The 21,431-nt window shown below is 36.4% G+C and overlaps 2 long non-coding RNA genes across 8 annotated transcripts in view; both read left to right on the top strand.

Annotated features, from left to right (window-relative positions):
* Positions 1-21,431, top strand: part of LOC144612810 (uncharacterized) — a 234,411-nt gene that overhangs the window by 91,581 nt on the left and 121,399 nt on the right. The window lies entirely within an intron of this gene.
* On the top strand, positions 141-6,079 carry LOC132681927 (uncharacterized). Its single transcript, XR_013549960.1, has 3 exons — positions 141-194; positions 2,012-2,161; positions 5,984-6,079. It is a non-coding gene; the product is annotated as an uncharacterized LOC132681927 (long non-coding RNA).

Below are 21,431 nucleotides of genomic sequence, written 5' to 3'. Positions count from 1 at the left end.
GCATGAGGACATTTTGTGGCTGATATAGAACATGCAGACTAGACTGAATGGGGTTTATGCTGAGTCCTAGCTTATGGACTGAAACAAGGAAGGCTGAAATCTAACCAGCACAGCCTAATCTAGGCTATATCTTTTACCAGCACATCAAGAAACAAGTTTGGAGGCTCAAGTCCTAAAGCTCCTCCAGAGAGAAGGTACTACTGACATTCCTTATTGCATTTAATCCTCCTAATAGCCCTTTCTGTTGGGTTCTGCTATGGTTCTCATGTTACAAATAGACGATACCGAGGCACAAACAGCCAGTCATAAGCAAGGGTTTGAATTAAAGATTTCTTTGGTTGTAGATGCAGGTTCATTCTACTGATCATACTTTCTTGCCAAACAAAGAACTGAGAGATTTACAGAGGGGTAAAGAGGGTCAAGGCAATGATTCTCAGTCATTTTATAAATAAATAATGGCATGTGTGTGTGTGTATGAATATATATTCATACATACATTGAGAAGGAGAATGTACGTATATGTAACGATGTACCTGTGGCTTGGTAGAAAATAGAAAGTTTTAAGAGCAAATATGAAAAATGTAAAATATAAAGATTAAAAAACAGGAGGATTAATGCTAAATTGCTTATTTAGTAAAGAAGATTTTTTTTCCTGTACATTTCCATACTTGAAATCACTTCTCCACAAGTATTTAGGTCATCCTTCCTTCACATTAAGAGAAATTAATTGCTTTCCATTTCAATTTATTTTTTCTTCAAGCTAGCTAGTTTTTTTTCCTTGGTATTAGAGACTCATGCTTCACAGACACCATGAACTTAAAAAAAAAAAAAAAAAAAGTTAATGACAAGGAAGGAATGAAAGGATTAGAATTTGAACTTTATCTTCACATTGCCTGGATTGAAATCAACTGTACCTCAGTTTTCTCTCCCGTAAGATGGAAGTTGTGAGGATTAAATCAGAAGATACAAAAAAAGCACTTAAGGCATCTGATAAACATTAAATCATAGCTCTCACATCAAAGTAATGCACAGAAGTGATCATTTGAATGTCTTAGATACTAAAACCACCTCAGTGGTCAATAATTCATATTAGATCTTCATTGGATTATTGAATCAATTTTCTAACAAATAAAATATTGATTATCATTTGCTCTAAATCTTTAAATAATAAGGTTTTCTTTTGAAATTTTTTTTTACATTTTTTATTTTAGAGAGAGAGTGGGAGAGAGGTAGAGAGAAAGAATCTTAAGCAGGCTCAGTGCTCAACACAGAACCCCACGTGGGGCTCAATCCCACAACTGTGCAAATTCATCACCAGAACTGAAATCAAAAGTCAGATGCTTAACCAACTAAGCTACCTTAGACACCCCAAAATAAGTAAGATTTTCTTATAATTGAAAGATACTCTATAGGTACAAATTTCCCATGTCTCTTGATCTTAAAACCACACTCTAAGCCATTCATGAATCACTTCATTTAGGCACTTGGAAGTGTTAAACTAGAAAAATACAGATGAACAATATCCCTAATGTTACACTGTAAAAGATTTACTCATAAGTAAACAAGAGAATCATGATTAGCATCTTCCTGAAGTATGACTATTTTGAAAGTCTGAAAAGAATAATAAGCTCTGTAGGTTAAGCATTTTACCTCTGAAATTCCTGATTTCCTGAGGGTTAGATTAAGAAAGGTATGGTTGAATAATTAATGCCCAGGATTCCAAGAGTAAGACTGTATTGCCCCCAAGTAGCAATAAGTAAACTTTCATTTATAACTAACATATTGTAACATGTGCATGTGCTCATTGCTTTGTGTGATTAAGTCAAACCTGGAGATAATTGGGTTTGTTCTTTGTTCTTGCATTTGTTATTTGTCAGCAATAGAGGAATTACTCTAGGTGCCTACATGAATTTCAGATATCATAGGTATGATGGGATAATATCTATGGTGATAATATAATATCTCTAATATCTATCTAATGCTAAACCATTTTTTGTTTACCAATGCCTAGAATATGGCACAGACAAGTGCTCAGTAAGTTATCTGTTGACTAAGTGAAGAAATGAATAAGGCAAAGCTTTGAAGTTACTGACTTACGAAGGAAAACGGAAAGAAGACTCAAGATAGAGGTGGCAGGAAAAAGAAAGTAGCAATCTATTAGGTGAGAGTAATAACATGGTGCCAAAAGACACAGAAAATTAAATATCCAACAAATTCAACACACATTTTTTAGTCACATTTTTGTGTTCATTATTTTCCACATTTCAGTCTTTTTTTTTAATGTCTTTCACCATTTGCCATATTAGGTAACCCCTATGGGGTATTTTTCTTTAAATGAAGCTTAAATGGACTCACTTTTTAAAAATGTTCCCCATTCTACACAGTATTACCTGTCAGATCATGGGTTTGATTCTTCATCCCTATTTCTCAAAATTTGTTATGTGCACAAGTCACCTGGAGACAAAACTAAGATTAAACATCTGACTCTTGATTTTGGCTCAGGTCATGATCTCACAGTTGTGAGATCAAGCCCCAAGTCTGGCTCAGACCTAGGCATGGAGCTTACTTAAAATTCTCTCTCCCTTTTCCTCTGCCCTTCCCCCATGTGAACACTGTCTGTCTGCATGTCTGTCTGTCTCTCTCGAAAAAAAAAAAAAAAAAAAGATTCTGGTGCACTAAGTCTGGGTGGGGCACACTTCTGCATTTCTCATGAGCTCCCAGTGAGGCTGAGGACACACTTTGAATATCAGGAAGCTACACACACACACACACACACACACACACACACACACACACACACAAACACATAAATATAGACTCAAATCCTAAACTAGCAATGTTTTAAAATTTATCTTAATATCCTGTGAAATCATCTCAGGTACCCCACCAGTGGTAAATCTAATGGTATAAATAGACATTCTGCTGGGATTGAAAAAAAGTATTTTAAATGTCCTTTGTATTCAGACAACTCACTGTGTCAAGAAGAAAGGTATTTATGTAAGAAACCAAGATAACATATGCTATGGGCTATCCTAGAGCTTGGTACAAAACCCTTCGAGAAAACCCTACAAAGTTTGGGGAAGGCCATGGAAGAAGCATGTCTCAGCGGCTGAGGAGAAGCTTTCACAGGATGACCCAGAATACAGGCTGTCTGCTGCCTGCCAATGGGCCCCTGTTGTCAGGCTGTGCCCCATGCAAAAGAACCCAGCTGAGGCTATATGGGCTCTCTGCTTATCTCTCTCCAAGGTCTTTCACAGGACCGCATCAGCCTGAGTAGGGGTTCTTTTTGAAACCATCTTCCCTTAGATGGGGGTGGGGTAACCTTTTGGGACTTTATCTGCTTAGAAAAGGCCCCCTTTTCTCTTTCTTTAAGAGGCCCCTTTTCTAATCCTTCTTCCTGAAGGAGCATCTGTATTCTAATTTGTATAGACACCATAGAGCCACACACTGTATATTATGAGCATAATTTCTTGCCAGATGGGGTTCAATTTCCTTCCCCTTTCTTAACTTTCTCTCCCATTATTATGAAGAGAATGGATAGTCTGAGGGGAGCAGGGGTGCAAAGAAGCTCCAGTCCTTGCTGAGTCATAGTGGCCTCTCTTCAGTATTCTTCCTATTTACTCTCTGCTATAGGCAAAATAATGGCTCCCCCAAGGTGTCCGTGTTCTAATTTCCTGAATCTGTGAATTTGTTGTGATACATGACAGAGGGAAATTATGGTTGCAGATGGAATTAATGTTGCTAATTGGCTGACTTTAAAATAAAGTATCCTGGCATATCCAGATGAGTTCCATGTAATCACAAGGTTTTTTTTTTTTTAAGTGGAAGAAGGAGGGGTGCCTGGGTGGCTCAGGCAGTTGAGGGTTGACTCTTGATTTTGGCTCAGGTCATGATCCTGGGGTCATGGGCTCAAACCCTTTGCTGGGCTCCATGCTGGGTGTGGAGCCTGCTTGGGATTTTCTCTCTCTCTCTCTCTCTCTCTCTCTCTCTCTTTCTGTCTCTCTCTGTCTCTCTGTCTCTCTGTCTCTCTCTCTCTCACACACACACACACACACACACACACACACACACACAAATAATAAATAAAAAATTCAAGAGTTTTTTTTAAGTGGAAAAGGGAAGCAGGAGAAGAGGTTAGACTAATGTAAAATAAAAAGGACTGGACACAACATGTCTTTGCTGGAGAAGGGGGCCAAAGCCAAGGACTGTAAGCAGCTTCTAGAAACTGGAAAGGGTAGGCAGCTGATTCTCACCTAGAGCCTCCAAAAGTGGAACAGCTCTGCCAATAGCTTGATTTTAGCCCACTGAGATCCCCATCAAACTCTGACCCACAGAATTGTAAAATAATAGTTTTGTGTTAAGCCAATAGGCAGTAGCATTTTGTAACAGCAGCAATGGAAATGAATACACCCTCTCTCTGGTTCCAGAGACCCCTCTGTTTTGCCTCTTTTTGTTTCCAGTATGCTACCCTTTCCTGATTTGATATCTTTTACCTCTCCTTCACAATCTCTTTTGTTAAGTTCTCCTTATTATCTCTAAAAATACATTCTTCCCCAGGTTACACAGTTAGTTCCCTTTAGTTACGCTGCAGGAATCACAGATTGGCTGAACATGGCCCAGGGTCAGCTTGCAGATATGTTTTCTTAGGCCTCAGTGTTTTTCACAAGCCAAACTGAACTGCATTTAGGTGAGATATGTATCCTCTTATTTTCCATAATTCTTATTATCCCATACTGCATTTAACCTGACCTACTTCCCCGGTTTGCATGATTTGCTTTGTCCTTAAAGGTTTTGAGTTGAAGATCCCTCTTTTAAGCCATAAATGTGTATTAAGATGTTAAGATGTTACATTAAAAAGGATTATTGGGTCAAATAGGTTTAGGAAATGCCAACTTAGGCAAAGTAAGGTAAGTTGTTAATATGTTGGGAATTGACAGCCTTGATTATGTTAATTATCACATATCTATGTATATGTATCTATGTACAGCTATATATATGGCTGTATAGTTGTATATAGCAGATAGCTGCCTATAGCACGCAGCATCTTCCAAATTTATATCTTTAGGAACTAGTGGAGCACCTTATAGGTAGAATAGTCCAAGTATACACATTGAGGTTTATCATTAAGTATACTCTTTTCATCTCTTCCCATTAACTGCAACCATTGCTTATATCTTGATGAATCCCCCAAGCTATACATATAATAAATCAAACACTTTTAAAGCATGTACCGTGAAAGCAGGTAAGTGCTTTCACACCTACAAGCTGATTCACAATGCTGATACGATAATAGGCATTATTCTCATTTTATTTTATTGTGAAAAAACTGAGATCTAGAGAGCTTGTCATATTCCCAGTGTCACACAACTAGAAAGCTGCAAAGTTGAAATGTGAACTCAACTTGCTCTGGAGTCTGCACTGAACTCACACCTCCATGTGAGGTGCTCTTGAGCTGAACCTGTAGGTCCAATGTAAGAAAACACTTCCTACCCAGAGGTGATTGAAAATCTAGCAAGCTATCTCAGGTCAGGTTGAATTCATTGCCTCCAGAGATGTTCAAGAAGAGACTGAGGAAAATTCTTAGAAGGGGATTTTATGGGAAGCATAACGACTGGAGACAACTAATTCATCCATAAGGTCTTTCCAAAGAAGAGATTCTAAAAAGATGAGAGAGTCTGTTCTGTCTGGGAAGGTACCATGAGCAAAGATGAGGACTGTGGTTTGGAAGTAGACCAACCTGGCTATTATGAAAAACTTATGGAGAGAAATAGTTGCAAGTAATGCTACAAAGGTATGTCAGAAAAATAGGGGTTTGATAATCCTTTAACCGATGGGGAGCCAAAAATATCTCATCAGGAAAGTGACAGATAATTTTTATATACTAAGTGATTTGAAAGAAATTAGTCAAATGATAGTCATGATCTACTGAGCGGTGTCTCATCAGGCCTCTATTGCATCTTCTCTTCCTCCTCCTTTCCACTAGGTGGCACCAGAACTCAAAGTCAAGCATCTGGAAAAGGCTATCTGTTCTAAGCCTTTATTGTTGAATGGATGACTTGTATAAAGATATTTGAAGTGATGTGAACATATCAAAAAATACTTTTATTGCCAATTCCTAATATGCCTCTTCATTCACCCTGGGGTATTTTTCCAGTAGGTAACAATTTTCAGCTTAACTGACTGTAACGTTCTGAGGAAGAGCTTCTGGGGACCGTGCCAGTTTAGAGTACTGTTGTAGACCAACATATTAACACTGTCCTGTAGAAATTGCTAACAGCCAGCTGGAAGTTGATACAGTGGAATTTATTCAACTCTTGATGGCTTCAATAAGGGTGGAACTGTTCTAATTCTTAAGACAGGGCAGATTTTCAGGTGGCCGGTTGAATTACCTCCTAGACACTTAACTCTACTTAGAGTTGGAAAGGGTGAAAACCTGAGCTAACTGACTGCCTAATTCTTCAGGAAAGAAATATGAGAGCCCAGCACATTGTCCCCTCTTTGCTTTAGGAACGCCTTTCTCAATATAAACTAGTTTACACGGAAGAAGTTTCCTCCTTTACACATTACTTAATTGAAACTTCTTTCTTAATGGTACAGTTCTGCTTTTGTTTAGTCTTTTGAAAGGATGGTGGGAAAGTAAGCTTTCAATTTGTTGACAAGTTTGTGTTCTCACAAATCTGTATAAAAAAGCAGTCATTTCTGGTCACTTGTAAATATGTGTATAGGGACAAAAGTACCCTAAATTGGGATTCCTATTTTAAATATCTAAGACTAGTTCACATGATTCAAAGAATCAGAAAGCAAATGGCATATCTCCCAAATCACAGGTAAGTGGGCACATGGCATTTTTCCCTAATCCTTCAAACTGAAATTTGAGGAAGAAACACAAAGTTAGTGAACATGTCACAAAGGAGGTATTGTTTAAAGATCAATAGGCTTTTGTCTAAATACCATAGTCTCCATTTTTCCCTGATTCTAAAGAAAAGGAAAAAAAGATATATGTACTCTGCTTAATTTTGTTTATTTGAAATGTTTATGCTTTAGTTTTCCCAGACCTGCTTCTTCCAAAATGGGAAATAAAAGAGGGAGGCTAAAATAGATGATAGAATTATGGACTTAGATAAATAATTAATGGCCTGGAGTAATTAGCTGGAAGATATTTAATCATTAATCTGTCTGACTCATCACAGGCATTTGAGTCTACCCACAAAATATTGTACTAATTATGAGTGTATATATTTTGTCAAAATGGAAATTAATATATGATGAGAATTAGCACCTTGAAAAATTAAAATATGGAACACGTCTGTTTAGTCTACTCTTTGTTAAAGATAAACAGAATTTCGCTTTTCTTTATTTTACCTAATAAGAAAAAAACTTATATAAACTCCATCTGTATGTATTATCAAGAATTGACTTCTTGGTTAGGGAGGCAAAGTAGTTGGATAGTCTTGTCTCTCTTGAAGGACTTCTCCCAGGGAAAAAAAATAAAAATAAAGCAAAAAATAATAATAATAAAACAAAAACAAAAACATTTCATTATTAAAGTATCTGGTAAACAATTAGGGTTCTTTCAGAGGACTTGAGGGAAAAAAATGTCCTTTAACATAATGCTATGTTTTGCAATTTATGGCTATGTTCTTCAATGTGGTGTTTTCCAATACAATTTTATTACAGGCTCTAAATTATACTTTCACAGGAAAGGTCTGTCTTTAAACTTTTAGGTCAGAATTGTTCAGATCTTTTCACACTGAATCAATCAGGTTTAAAGCTGGCAAAATCCTTGGCAGCCTTGTAAATCTTTCAAAAGATGTTATCCAATTACCCTTCATGGGCCACAGGATTCTACAGCGTGACTATTTCCTTCTCTATGAGGAATTAAGTGCTCATGAGAGGTTAGAAACCAATGGAGTTGAAAAGTAAGGTTCTGCATTTTTCCTCCAGTTCACATGGTATAGATATAGCTGCAGCCACTAATATATTGTGAGATCTGCCAGACACTCTGACCTAAACAGAGGCCCTGACATCATTGATGTTTTGTATTTGTTTTAAATAAAAATGTATATATAATAATGCCAGAATGGTTCCTATTACAAAACCTTATTTTGGACCTGTATTAAGAACTTAACTCTAAAGATATATCCCCAATAGAAAGCATAAGAGACCACTATTGCTCTTACTTAAGTCTTTCAAGGAAAACAAAATTTTAGGTACATTCAATAAATACACATGGGATTGAAAAAGAAAATAACAAAAAGATAAATATACCTCTTTGGGTTTTGAACTTTTAAAAAATGTGCTTATTTTCCATTTAAAAAAACACATATTAATCTCTGTTAGTTCCTCCTCCTCTAGGTTGCCAGTATAGAATACTAATAAAAAGCTAAGGAGACATTCAATTTATATAAAAGCCTATTTCATGCCACTTGGTTTCAAGGGGAAAAATCATGGGCAGAATCATTTTGAAATAATTTTTCAAGGAAAACTGGGAAGACAGATTCCTTCACAGAAGTTAGGAAAGCATTGCTCTCCTTTGTAATGTAAAAAGCCAGAGTGGAGGTTATGGGATTCCAGTTGCACCTCTGACCTCAAAGCCTCTGGAGTCAGTCACTTGTCATGACCCTTGACCTTTGGCAAATCACGACCCTGACTCTCTGTTTCACTTGATTTTTACTACCTATAACAAAAGGTCTTCCCCCTTCTGGAATACATAAACAGAAGTCATATAAATGTTTGAAAATAATTTATCGGCCAACAATCTGGCAAAGAGAGGATAAGTATCAAAAACAAAAAAACAAGGAAAGCACAAAGCATGAAGGCAAATGCTCTCACTTTAAAATGTCCTCCAGTGGAGTAGATTGATTTCAGGGGCTACAGTGCAAACAGTTGGCCACATGTTTCCTCTTTTAGGATCTTTGTTTTCTTTGATTTAAAATGTGATGTAGCAAGAGGTAGGAAGGTCAGTGTTTTTATAAATGGTGATTCTGATTCTTTGCAGGACAGTCATTAAATATTGTAGACATCACCCCTGCAGCTGCTTGTTCATCCACACTTCCTTTTAGCCACTATCTAGATTGCTTCCATCTCCAAAGAAATGTGGTTCCGCTTATCAGGAGTGTGAGTGAAAGGTGAATATGTGTATACATGGGGAGAACAGTGTAGTATTGGGGCCAATTCAAGTACAAATGAGGAAGCCAGGCAGTTATAGTTTTAAAAATGTATATAGAAGCCCTCTGGATTGAATATTCAGTTACTTAATATGTATAATTCTGAGTCCTAAATGTTAATTAATCTTTATGATATCAACTGTTAAGAATCTATTTAATACACACTGCTAATTGGTAAGAATCAAATTCTTCCAGTTTTCATAAGTTTTCCTTTCTAATACTCTAGCCTGTTTGTTTGCTCACTGATTTGTTTTAAGTAAATAATAGTGGGGTGGGGAAGACTTGAAGGTATAAATTAATAAAAGCATCTAGTGGGCTCAACAGTGCAAAAAGTAATGTATACTTTTTCACCCAGATAAAAACATATAGAATCTCTGGAATTATACTATTCTAGGATTTTCCTACTTAAGAAATACTTTTCATGGTTATTTATTTCCCAGCCAACATGAAGATTCTTATTTTTCCTTTTTGCATGAAGATAGAAGTTTTTTTTTAATATTTCTTTGGAGGACAGTTTTATTTTTAGCTACTTTCACTGGCTTTTAGCATTCAATCACAGCCCATCTTTTTTTTTTTTTTCCTGACAGTTTCTCTTTGTCTAAGGATCAAAGGAAGTGTCTGATAATTTGAAAATACAGTGAGAATTAGTACTTTGATGAAGTTGGGTCTAGGTGGGCCAACATGCCTGGTTCAATCAGAATTTGAAAGGAAAATTAAGTTTGCCAAAAAGAAAAGAGTTTGCCAAATACTCAAGTCTGGTTACAACCTTTGCAATGGTTTTCAGTATTCATAATTTATTTAAAGAGAGTTGAAAACAAAATCTCTTCTAAAAATCTTACCACAAAGATGGTTATAGAAGTATATCTACAATCTATACTTTTCATGATCTCTGGACAGGAAAGGATTGGGGGTTAAAAGGTGTCCGAATGTTAAGATATTATCCTTTCTGAGTTAAAGATAGGGTAAATTGAATGGGCTACAAACTGTACATTGATATGCTGTGCTGTCTGAATGTCTTGTGACATACTGGGCTGTCTGAATACACTTTTTCCTAATTTTCCCATCTATCACTGCAATACCAAAAACTTCCTACAGCAATCAGGATCCTTTCCCCTCAGAGCTCAGCTAAGGGTCCTATGGCTGCAAATTAGAAATCTCAGAATTTAGTCTTCATTACCTTTCCACCATAATATTTATGACTTCCTGTACAGCTAGTCTTAAGTAACACTTAACCATATGGAAATTTAGGGAAATTTGTTGCATACTTACCTGGAAAATTTAAGTCTGAAAGTTGAATTGATAGAAAACAAATCAATCCTTAATTTCACAGAAATCAGTCACACATGTCATTTGAATGAGATAACTGAAGGATGAACATTATCCATCTTTTAATTGTTTCCCCCTATGTTAAACCATTTGAATAATGCTATCACTCACTTTCTCCTTCTTCCTGAGGAATGGGGTCCAGAATTTTTTATGGCTATAATTTAAAAATAATAATAATACTATGAAAAATTGTAAACAAATGAATTTCACTTAAGGTTTTACAAGGCTAACAATGACAGCAGTATTTCTTAAGACCCCTTTGATCACAATGTGTGTCTACTATGGACTTTCTCCAGACCAAGATATTTTTGAAATGCAAAAGATCAGTCTCACTGATCTTTCCTCCTACCACCCACCCCAACCCCTGACCCTGGTCCTGCTTAAAATACTTCAATGGCTATCCATTCAGACAGAGCAGGATTTTTCAACCTTGCTACTATTGACAATATAGAAGGGATAATTCTTTGTTGTCGGGGGGCTATGTTTATTCAATTTAGAAGGTTTAGCCTGGTCTCTACTCCCTGGATGCCAATATCAGCTTCCCCAAGTGATGGCAACCAAAAACGTCTCCAGACATTGCTAAGCATCCCCCAAACTGCCCCCATTTGAGAACCATTGACACAGTGTATTAAATCCTTAAGAAGTAGCCACATGGTGTTTTCCTACCTACCAAAATCTGTATTAGTCAGAATTCTCCAGAGGAATAGAACCATTAGGATATGTGATGTATATATAGAAAGATTTTATTATAAGGAATTGGCTCACATGATTATGGAGGCTAGTAAGTCCAAATCTGCAGTATGGACCAGTAGGCTGGAGACCCAGAAGAGCCTTTGGCACAGATGAAGTCAAAGGCAGTTAGCTGGAGAATTCATCTCTCTCAGCGATCCCTTCCCATGATCCCTAGGCTTCCGGCACACAGATCTTTCAGTTCCTTGAATATATATTCTTTCCCATCATAGGGTCTTTGCACAGGATATGCCTGGCACTGCTTTTTGCCCACCACACCCTACCCTTAGGCAACTAACTCCTCCTCTCAGCTAACCCTCAACTGCACTTCTGAGAATTCTGCACAATTGTCCTGAGTAGGTGAAGTCTCCCTATAATTCTCATTCATAGCACTTATGCATCTTCTTCACAGCACTTATCACTGTAAATTCTTTGGGGCTTTTTAATTTTTATCTTGCTCCATATCCCTAGCATCTAGTGTATAATAGATATTTACCAAATATCTGTTGGCTGACCGAATAAATGAATTAACATTTACCCAAAATATGGTCTCCTTTTTCAGATGATTATTGGCTTACTAAGTTGTTGTGATGCTCTAAATCACAAACTTGTATACCATGAATATTAAAAAGTCATTATAGCAATACAGTATGCTTATTTGACAAACTTCCATTGTCAACTGCCCATGGGAGTGCTGGAGAAATTGCTAGTACCCTAGATCCCACTGCCACTGTTTCTTATCCCAACACTGTAACATGCATCACTTTATGTACTGTAACATAAAATGCATAATGAACATTTGTATATGCATATTACACATTGAAGAATGTAATGACTTAGGGGAAGGTGGGTATGCCAGTTGTCCATTTTTTTGCCTCCAATCTTCAAATTCACCCTTTATTGTCCTGCTTTGTGATACTGGAATTGGAATCAGTGCAGACTTCTCCTTTTCCAGCTGCAGCATGTTAAGCTTTGTCAGTGGAAGGTGTCAGAGGAGAGGTAGTACCAGAGGAAGAGACTTCTCTTGACTTGATTGCTTTCTGTCTTCTTGTTCCTAGAGCTCAGCTGCTAGAGGTTATGGGGAGCAGAGGGGTGGGGGGGGGGGGGAGGGACACACCCTCCACCAAGTTTTGCTGGGACTCCAGTGGAAGGTTTTCTGAATGCCAGTCCCTGCTTGAGTTCCCTGCACACCAGCCCCTGCCAACTGGCCGTGACAAAAGTTGGCCTGGGTGATACAGTGAAGTTTTCTGCCAACCAGTGTGGCCAGCTAGATACACCCTCTCCAATGAAATCTAAATCTAAGCATTGCAGAAGATGCCCCACTCCAAGTGCATTCCTTCACTGGGTACTGTTTCTCAGCCCTCATGTATTCTTTGAGTTCTCTTTTATCCCCTCTTAGTGCTGGCTACCCACTTGCTACCAGTTAATAATTCCTTTTTTTTAAAATATTCTCTTTTTAAATTACTGGTGTGGATTCTGTTTCCTTCCTGGACCTTGCCTAGTACAGTAGATCAATGAGCAAAAAGTTTGAATATGTACACACAAACACGCACACATACATATAGTCTTATTTCAAGACTATTCAACCTTTCTAAGATGAAAAATGTTAGTAAGCAGAACTTTTTAAGGACCTACTGTAATGACCAAAATGCAAGAAACAGAATTTAACTTCTGGACAGAGCCCAAGAGGTCACTCAGGCCCTCGTTTTCCAGTTGAAGCATCTTGGTCACTAAGAGGTTAAGTGACTTCATTTACTGAGTACTGAGAGGATGCCAGACCCCAGAGGCCTGATAGGAGGCAGCTCCTCCATGAAATGTTCCCACCCGCTATGAGGATACTCTCCAGGAGCTTCACCAGATATAAGTCATTGGCTTTTTTATGAGGATCCAAGGGAGGGAGAAAATTCTCTCAAGTCTAAGTACTGGGAGTAATTATGCTTTTTCTGAATAACTGCACTAGATTTAGCTCATGGGCAATGTGAATTATGTAACCATTTATTCCCCATTTAGGATGGTGGCCAGAAAGCCTGGGGGCAAGTCCACAGCCCTCTCCTGGCAAAGGGGCAGCACCTCATAACACTCATACCTTTTGCATTCCCATCCTTGCTCAGGCTTTAATCTCAAGTTATTTTCTCCTCTGCTTTTCCATTTGCCTTGACTGACTCACATATTTATTATTGTTAACCTGTTGTATATCAGATACTTTAATGTATAGGCTTAAGAAGAGGTTGGCTACAAATGAAATACTGGAGTACAAGTCTTCAATTTTCCTTATGCTAACCTCAGCATTCTTTTCTAACAGTTTGCCTGCAATGGAAAAAAAATGTAAATACTTACCTTCTTCCAAGAATAGGCACACACTGGATGCCTATAGGAAATTCATTCAGATATTTCAAAATTTTTCCTGCCACTTGCTTACCTACTAAATACGTTTAATAAATTTCCAATGTCATATCCAAATAATAAAAAATGTTGGACTTATCAACTTTCTTAGCAAATCTTTCAATGCAAAGGTATCCAAATTGATAAAACTTGACTATAACAAAGCTGACCATAGGCTCAGAAGAGATAGAATTTTATTTTTTCTTATCTGTTCATTGAATTATAGTGTCCAAATTCAGTTTGTTTCAAGGATGGTCGTTTAGCAGTATTCCACAAAATGTAGGAAAAGAAAATCTCTGTCCTTTTTCTTTACCTTTGTGTTCTTATAATATTTTTTGTGCTAAGTAAACACCTTTCTTTTTGCATGCCCCCCAAGGATGGTGAAAGGTAGATAGTCAAAACCTTATTTACACCTGGATCCCCGTATGTTTTTGTACTTCTACATCCTGACTTCTTCACATTTTATTTATCGGGCAATGACTCAGACTTCATAGGGGCAAAATAAATATTTGCTGAATAATTGGTAGAACTGCTACCAAAAATGGGAAATGTTGGAAACAAAGAAGCAATCACAGAAATTAAAGTAACTGCAGCTGTAGAGATAGAGGAATTACATGATAGTCCTGCTCTTCTGCTCATAATTCTTCCAAAGAGAGAAAGATTTTGATTCTCTGTACTGATGCTAAAAAACAATATACTTTTGGCTTTGTGTGGTTTCAAGGAAATAATCTAAACAGTGTTTTTCTTATTTTCCTTTACTTCAGAGAAACCCAGACACTTAATGTCATTGTTAAATATTCATTCTTTTAAGTATCTATGTGAGTATTTGCCAAAGCTTTTGTGCAAATATACCAGGTAATCTTTTGACTCATGTCCCAGAAAACCTTTGGTGAAACAAGGTCAGGCATATTGACCTGCAGGCCAGCCTAATGGGGGGAATTCTGGGAAACAGACTGCAGAAACAAACGGGCTGAATAAGAAGTTAGAATGGAGCAATAAGGAACCGATGTCTCTGCTCTCCTCTTGATGTAACCAGTAATTTACTGAGCCTTCCTGCAGTCTCCTATTTAACTGAGTGTGGCTAACAGATAAACAAGCCCTTTTAACTATCAGATTTTCCATTTATTCCAGAAAATATAAGATCACTTCTCCATGTCATTCAGTTGACTTATTGGGTTAATGCCCTTCATGCCCTTAAACATATTCTTGTGCCTTTTTGTGTTACCCACGTATTGATCTTCAAAACTGAAGTCTTTGTTTCTCTTGAGGCTCTTCTGGGATGAAGGAGAACTGATTTAAACCAATGAGGCATGGACCTTTTATTTTGTACACCCTACTTTCGTCACCCTGAACTAACAGAAATCAAAATAGACAAAGGAATCAGAAAAGCACATTTCAGATACCATATGCTTTTGGTTGATATTTATCAGAAGAGGCTATTATATTTTCAAGTATATACTGGTCTTGAAAATTAGTTGTATTTGAAATTATTCATATGATAATGTTTATTTTTTTAGTGTTATCAATCATTTAAAAACTTCTGATGAGTACTTTTAAGACATTTTAACAAAACAGTCTTTGCCGGAAGTTTGTAATCCTTTGCTTCAGGAAAGCATATACATTGTGTGAGTTCTCCTGGCATGGTGATGTAGGATCAGGCAGTGATGTGAAAGGCAGTGCCATAGCAAAAATAGAGCTTTCTGGATTCTGTGCACAAAGAGGAGCCAAGGAAAGCTTAGCTTATGTTGAAATTTGCTGCAGTTATATTTGCTCCTGCTCTGCATGGTCAGCTTACTTCTGATAAGATGTAGAATCCTTGAGTAATTAAATCAGAACCCTAAACTTCTCACCAGAGAGCCTGTCCAAGTTTACAGTGGCACTGGCCATGTAGGCTGGATTACCTGAGCTTCCCCTTGTCAAACACAGAAGTTCCTCAAAGGCTATTTGTAGGATAATGTGAGCAAGTAAACATGAAGAGAAGCCTGGCTTGCACAATACTTAGCAATATAAATATGACAATTCCTGTTGCTATTTTTGATTCTTACAGAATTACAATAGGAATAAGGAAGCATGGAAATTCTGTGGCTTAAGTGTGCTTAGTTTTGGGGGTGAAGGTAGAGATAAGAGTTGGTGTGGTTAAAAATAAATGATTCTGTTGCCATGGTTTCCTTTTTTATAAATTCTTTTCAACATGAATGGCTTTTGTTGTGTTTAATTTTAGATTCATGCAGATTTTTGACAAATAAGAATTCCTATACATCTGAGAAATGGTTTTTCAAAAGCTGTAGGAAAAGGTTTTTGGCAGTCTGGCTTAAACATTTCTGAGCAAAATAACTCGCAGGGTTCTGGCTTTAGACAACTACCAAAGGAAAATGAATAAAGAGAATTAGAAGTTAGAGAACCCTTAAGACTATGTTTAACCTTCTGATTAAAACATGAGTTCATATTATTGCAACATTTAAGGGCACGTTGAGTATTGATGACTGCCTCTCAGAACCATAGGAAGACAGGTATCCCTCCAGTGGGATAGCTCTCTTGACAACCAACTCATAAAGGATTATAGGTACAAAATGTTAATTCAGATAAATATGCATTTATTAATATCAAAGTCTCTAATTGTGTTTTCAGAATCTGTGATATACCTCAAATATGATTCCATTTTCTTGAATAGGGTGCCGAGATTACTTATAATTTTACCTACTTTAAAATAGCTGTGTCTCACTCTTCAAAATTAATAATAGATATTTCAAATACAGAAAACATAAATGAAAATGAAGAGTTGCCTTTACCAAAGGAATTTTTTTCTTTTTTCTTTTTTCTTTTAAGTTTATTTTTGACAGAGACAGAGTGCGAGCATGAGCTGGGGAGGTGCAGAGAGTGAGAGGGAGACACAGAATCCGAAGTAGGCTCCAGGCTTCAAGTTGTCAGCACAGAACCTGACATGGGGCTCAAACTCACGAACTGTGGGATCATGACCTGGGCCAAAGTTGGACGCTTAACCGACTGAGCCACCCAGGTGCCCCCAAAGGAATTTTTTTCTTATGCATTTATTACAGGGTTGTTTCAATAATGAAATTCCCTGCAACAATTAGAATAAAATCTTATTTTTAAATTATAATGTATAATACAATTTCTGTGTAAACAGTGAACACTGGAATGTTTTCGAATGTTTGTTTCAAAACATTTGGGTGGCTCAGTCGGTTAAGGATAAGGGACCAACTCTCGATTTCGGCTCAGATCATGATCCCACAGTTCCTGAGATCAAGCCCTACATCAGGCTGCATGCTGATAGCATGGAGCCTGCTTAGGATTCTCTCTCTCCCTCTCTTTCTGCCCCTCCCCTGCTCATGTTCTCTCTTTCTCTCTCTCTCAAAATAAATAAACTTTAAAAAAGGATATACTTAATAAATGGTTCACAGTATTTTAAATTTGATTTTTACTGTTTATTTTTTTCTAAGGATTTTGAAGTTAATCCTAAGAATCTAATAAAATTAAAAATTTAGAAGTAATAACACAGTAAGATACTAAGGGATAGAATTCATTATAACCAAAAGGAAATGAAGAAACCATATTTGTCGTTAAAAACTTATTTTTTAATTCTGTTACTCTGATTTCTATAGTGACTAACTATTTTGTTAATTGTATAGTTAGTGGTTTAGTCTTACTAATTCCATTCTTGCTTATTTAAAAAAAAACTTGGAAAACTCAGAAAATAAAAAAGTGATTATTGTAGTATTCTATTCCAATTAAAGATGAAACAGTACTTTGGGGTATTTCTCTTGATTTACTCTAAATTTGAATTTACACATACAGATATTGGAGAGTTTTGGGGAGTAGCAGGGAATTTGTGAAGATATTTCTTGTGTGTGTGTGTGTGTGTGTGTGTGTGTGTGTGTGTGTGTGAGAGAGAGAGAGAGAGAGAGAGAGAGAGAGAGAGAGACCTTGCATGGGTGAACGTGGGAGGGGCAGAGGGAGAATCTTAAGCAGACTCTACCCCCAGCCCAGAGTCCAATACAGGGCTTGATCTTGCAACCATGAGATCATGACCTGAGCTGAAATCAAGAGTCAGACATTTAACCAAGCCACCCAGGCACCCCCAAGATACTTCATTAATAGCCCAGACAGTGCCCAAGCTGATAAAATAATTATATCATTCTCCACTTCTCTCTGTAGGTATGAAGGAGCTGCTTCACGTTTTGTAATATTTCTATTATATAACAATTGGACAAAAGAATATTATAAAAATTCAGAGGTTTTGACATTTTCATGGATAGTATACAGCTGCTCCTTTCTAGAATTTATCAAGCATCTGCTCTTTCTAGGGAGATGGAATGGTCAAGGACATACTTCTTTGATTTGCTCTGAGCTTTGTTTATTGCTGACTTGGAAAAATAGCTGACCAGGTTTTTCTTGATCTCAGCTTGCCTCTGCCCCAAAGCTAAAAGTCACATGGGCTAAAAGTCATATTGCCCAACCCAGGGGGTTCTGTGGGTACTAAGTTATTTGGCTTTGCCACAAAAATTCAAGGTAAATACCTCTGGCTATGGCAGACTAAGATAGACTGGTTTTCCCACCAAGCTTTTGACAAGCTTGACAAAATGCTTTTTAAGAATCTGCTTAAAGGAGTGCCTGGGTGACTTGGTTGAACATCCAACTCTTGATTGCGGCTCAGGTCACAATCCCAGGGTCATTGGATTGAGTCCACAATGAGTGTGGAGCCTACTTGAGATTATTTCTCTTTCTCTCCCTCTGCCTCTTTCTCTTAAAAAAAAAAAAAAAAAAAAAAAAAAGTCTGCTTGAAGATTTTATAGAGCTCTGAAGGAAGCCAAATTTAAGGAGCCAAGATCCCAAAGGGAAGAGAAATTCGTTGGAATGAGCCTCACATTTTATGCCACTTTCCCCTTGAGCTATCTGCCTTCCTAATCAACACAGACATAAAGGCTGAGAAATTTAGCAGAATGGGTATATGAAGAGGCAGAGAAGCTGAGAGAGTTTTCTACAGTCTCAAAGGACTGACAACCCAAAACTTGGGAGTCCAGAAACTGAGTTCTGGAGAGAAGGTAAGCACAAAGAAGTGAACCCAGCAATCTGGTCAGACCTAAAGAGAAAATAGATGATAAATGCAGATACAATACAAATAATAAAGTTATAAGGCACAGATTTTACAATAACTTGAAAAAATATTAGGCAAAATGAAGATTTTTTTATTAGTGTTATATACCAAATGTGTGTGTCCTCCCAAAACTCATATGTTGAAACATAACTCCCAATGTGATGGTATTATAAAATAGAGCTTTTGAGAGCTGATTAGGTCATGAGGGTGGAGTGCTCATGAATGGAATTAGTGCCCTTATAAAGGAGCCTCCACAGAGCTGCCTTGCCCCTTCTACCATGTGAAAACACAATGAGAAGATGGCCATTATGAACCAGAAAGTGGCTCTTATCAGATACAAAATCTGCCAGCACTTTGATCTTGGACTCCACAGCTTACAAAACTGTAAGATATAAATCAGTGTTGTTTATATATAAGCCTCTTGTCATAGCTGCATAAATAAACTAGAACAATTAAAATATTGAAATATATTCAAAGAAGGAAGCAAATGACTGACCTCTCTAGAACTAAACATTGTGATAAAATGAAATGGGGAATGCAATAGATATGTGTGATAATAGGTTAGACACAATGGAAGGAAGAAAATGACCTGAAAATTAAGTTCATGGAAAATAATATCCAAATTATAGAGAGAACAAAGTAGAAAAGAGATTAAGAATATGGGACAGGGGCGTCTGGGTGGCGCAGTCGGTTAAGCGTCCCACTTCAGCCAGGTCACGATCTCGCGGTCCGTGAGTTCGAGCCCCGCGTCAGGCTCTGGGCTGATGGCTCGGAGCCTGGAGCCTGTTTCCGATTCTGTGTCTCCCTCTCTCTCTGACCCTCCCCCGTTCATGCTCTGTCTCTCTCTGTCCCAAAAATAAATAAAAAACATTGGAAAAAAAAAAATTTAAAAAAAAAAAAAAGAGTAGCTTTAAAAAAAAAAAAAAAAAAAGAATATGGGACAGATGTAAAAATCGAATATATGTGTAATTAGAGTCCGAAAGGGAAAAATAAGAACAAAAGATAAAGAACCCATATTTAAAGATTTTATAGCCAAGAAGTCTTCAAAACTAATAAAAAATATCAAACTATAGATTCAAAAAGCAATAAGAACCTCAAGTATGATAAATACAACAACACACCTAGGTAAATTACCAAATTTTGCTGAAAAAAAAATAGAAAAGATATGACCTTCAAACCAGCTAGAGAAAAATTATAAGCTTTTACTTACAAGGGCCAAAATAGCAAATTTCTCAAAGAAAATGAAAATAAAGGAAGGCAAAAAACAATAAAATTACATCTCTTAAGATAAAAAAGAAAAACCTTCCAATCTAGAAATCTATAACCAGTGAAAATATTCTTATAAAATGAAGATAAATAAAAATATTTTTAGACAAACTAAAATTACAACAAATTGTTGCCAACACACATGCACAAAATAAATATTAAAAATAACTTTTTTTCAAGCAAAAGTAAAATTGTAATATATGGAAACACAGAAACTCAGGAAAGAGTAAAAGCAATGAAATCTTAAATATGTGGGTAACCTAAATGAATATTGACTACAAATAATGATAATAATTTCACCTTATGTGGCTAAAAAGGTTTCATACAATTTATTTATTTGTTTGTTTATTTATTTTAGAAAATTAACACTATGCCAATATTTTTTATTGTGATAAAACAGTGTTATAAAATTTTCCATCTTAACCATTTAGTTTTTATAGAATTTAAATGCATGACAACAATAACTCAAAGGACAAGAGGTGACAGTAAATGGTATTAAAGAATTTTAAGATCTTTATATACCCTAAAAAGTGATAAATATTTGATCTATATGTTTTTGTATATATATTTTGATCTATATATATTTGTATATATATTTTGATTTCTCATATAATTAGTTAACTCTATGTAACCAAAATTTAAAGGAATAAGCTGGGATGATTAAAAACATTTTATGAAATCCAAAGGATGCCAAAAACAAAAAACAAAAATGAACAAGACATAGAACAGTCAGAGCAAATAGAAAACAAAGAGTAAGATGATAGAGTCAATGTCAAATGTATCCATGATTTACATCACATGTAAGTGGCTTAGTACAAGTGTAAAGCAGTTCAATGGCTTTGGAAAACTGTTTGATAATTTCTTATAAAGGTAAGTGTACCTTTATCCTATGACCCAGAAATTTCACCCAGTTGTATTTCTCCCAAAAGAAATAGGAATACATGTACATACGAATGTATATAATAACCTTATTCATAATATACAAAAACTGGAAATAACTCAATTGTACCTCAACAGGAAAATAGTCATACGGTGTAAATTTACTCAGCAATAAAAAAAGGATATGCTATTTGTATCACATATGTCATGTGGAGCAAAGGAGACTATATACAAAAGCTCACAGGCTGTAGAATTAATTTATATGAAATACATATCTAATCTATGGCACCAGAGCTTAGAACAATGTCTATGCAAGTGGAGATTGCCTGTAATGTGACCAATAGAACTTTTTGGGATGATGTAAATGCTGTTTATATGGGTGTTTACATTTGTAAAAACTCATCATATTTTATATTTAAGATACAGCTCTGTAAATTTCACTTCAATAAAAAAATTAATAGCAAGCAAACAACAAAACCACACACATAAAGATAAGTGGACTAAATAAACAAAAACAAAAGCCTGTCAGACTGGATATAAAAAATCCCAGATTATTACTGTTTACAAGA

The sequence above is a fragment of the Panthera onca genome, chromosome A1 (assembly GCF_046562875.1).
Source record: "Panthera onca isolate mPanOnc1 chromosome A1, mPanOnc1 haplotype 2, whole genome shotgun sequence".
NCBI classification, from domain to species: domain Eukaryota; kingdom Metazoa; phylum Chordata; class Mammalia; order Carnivora; family Felidae; genus Panthera; species Panthera onca.
Note: the sequence above shows the minus strand (reverse complement) of the source record. Positions and strands in the feature narration are given on the sequence as shown.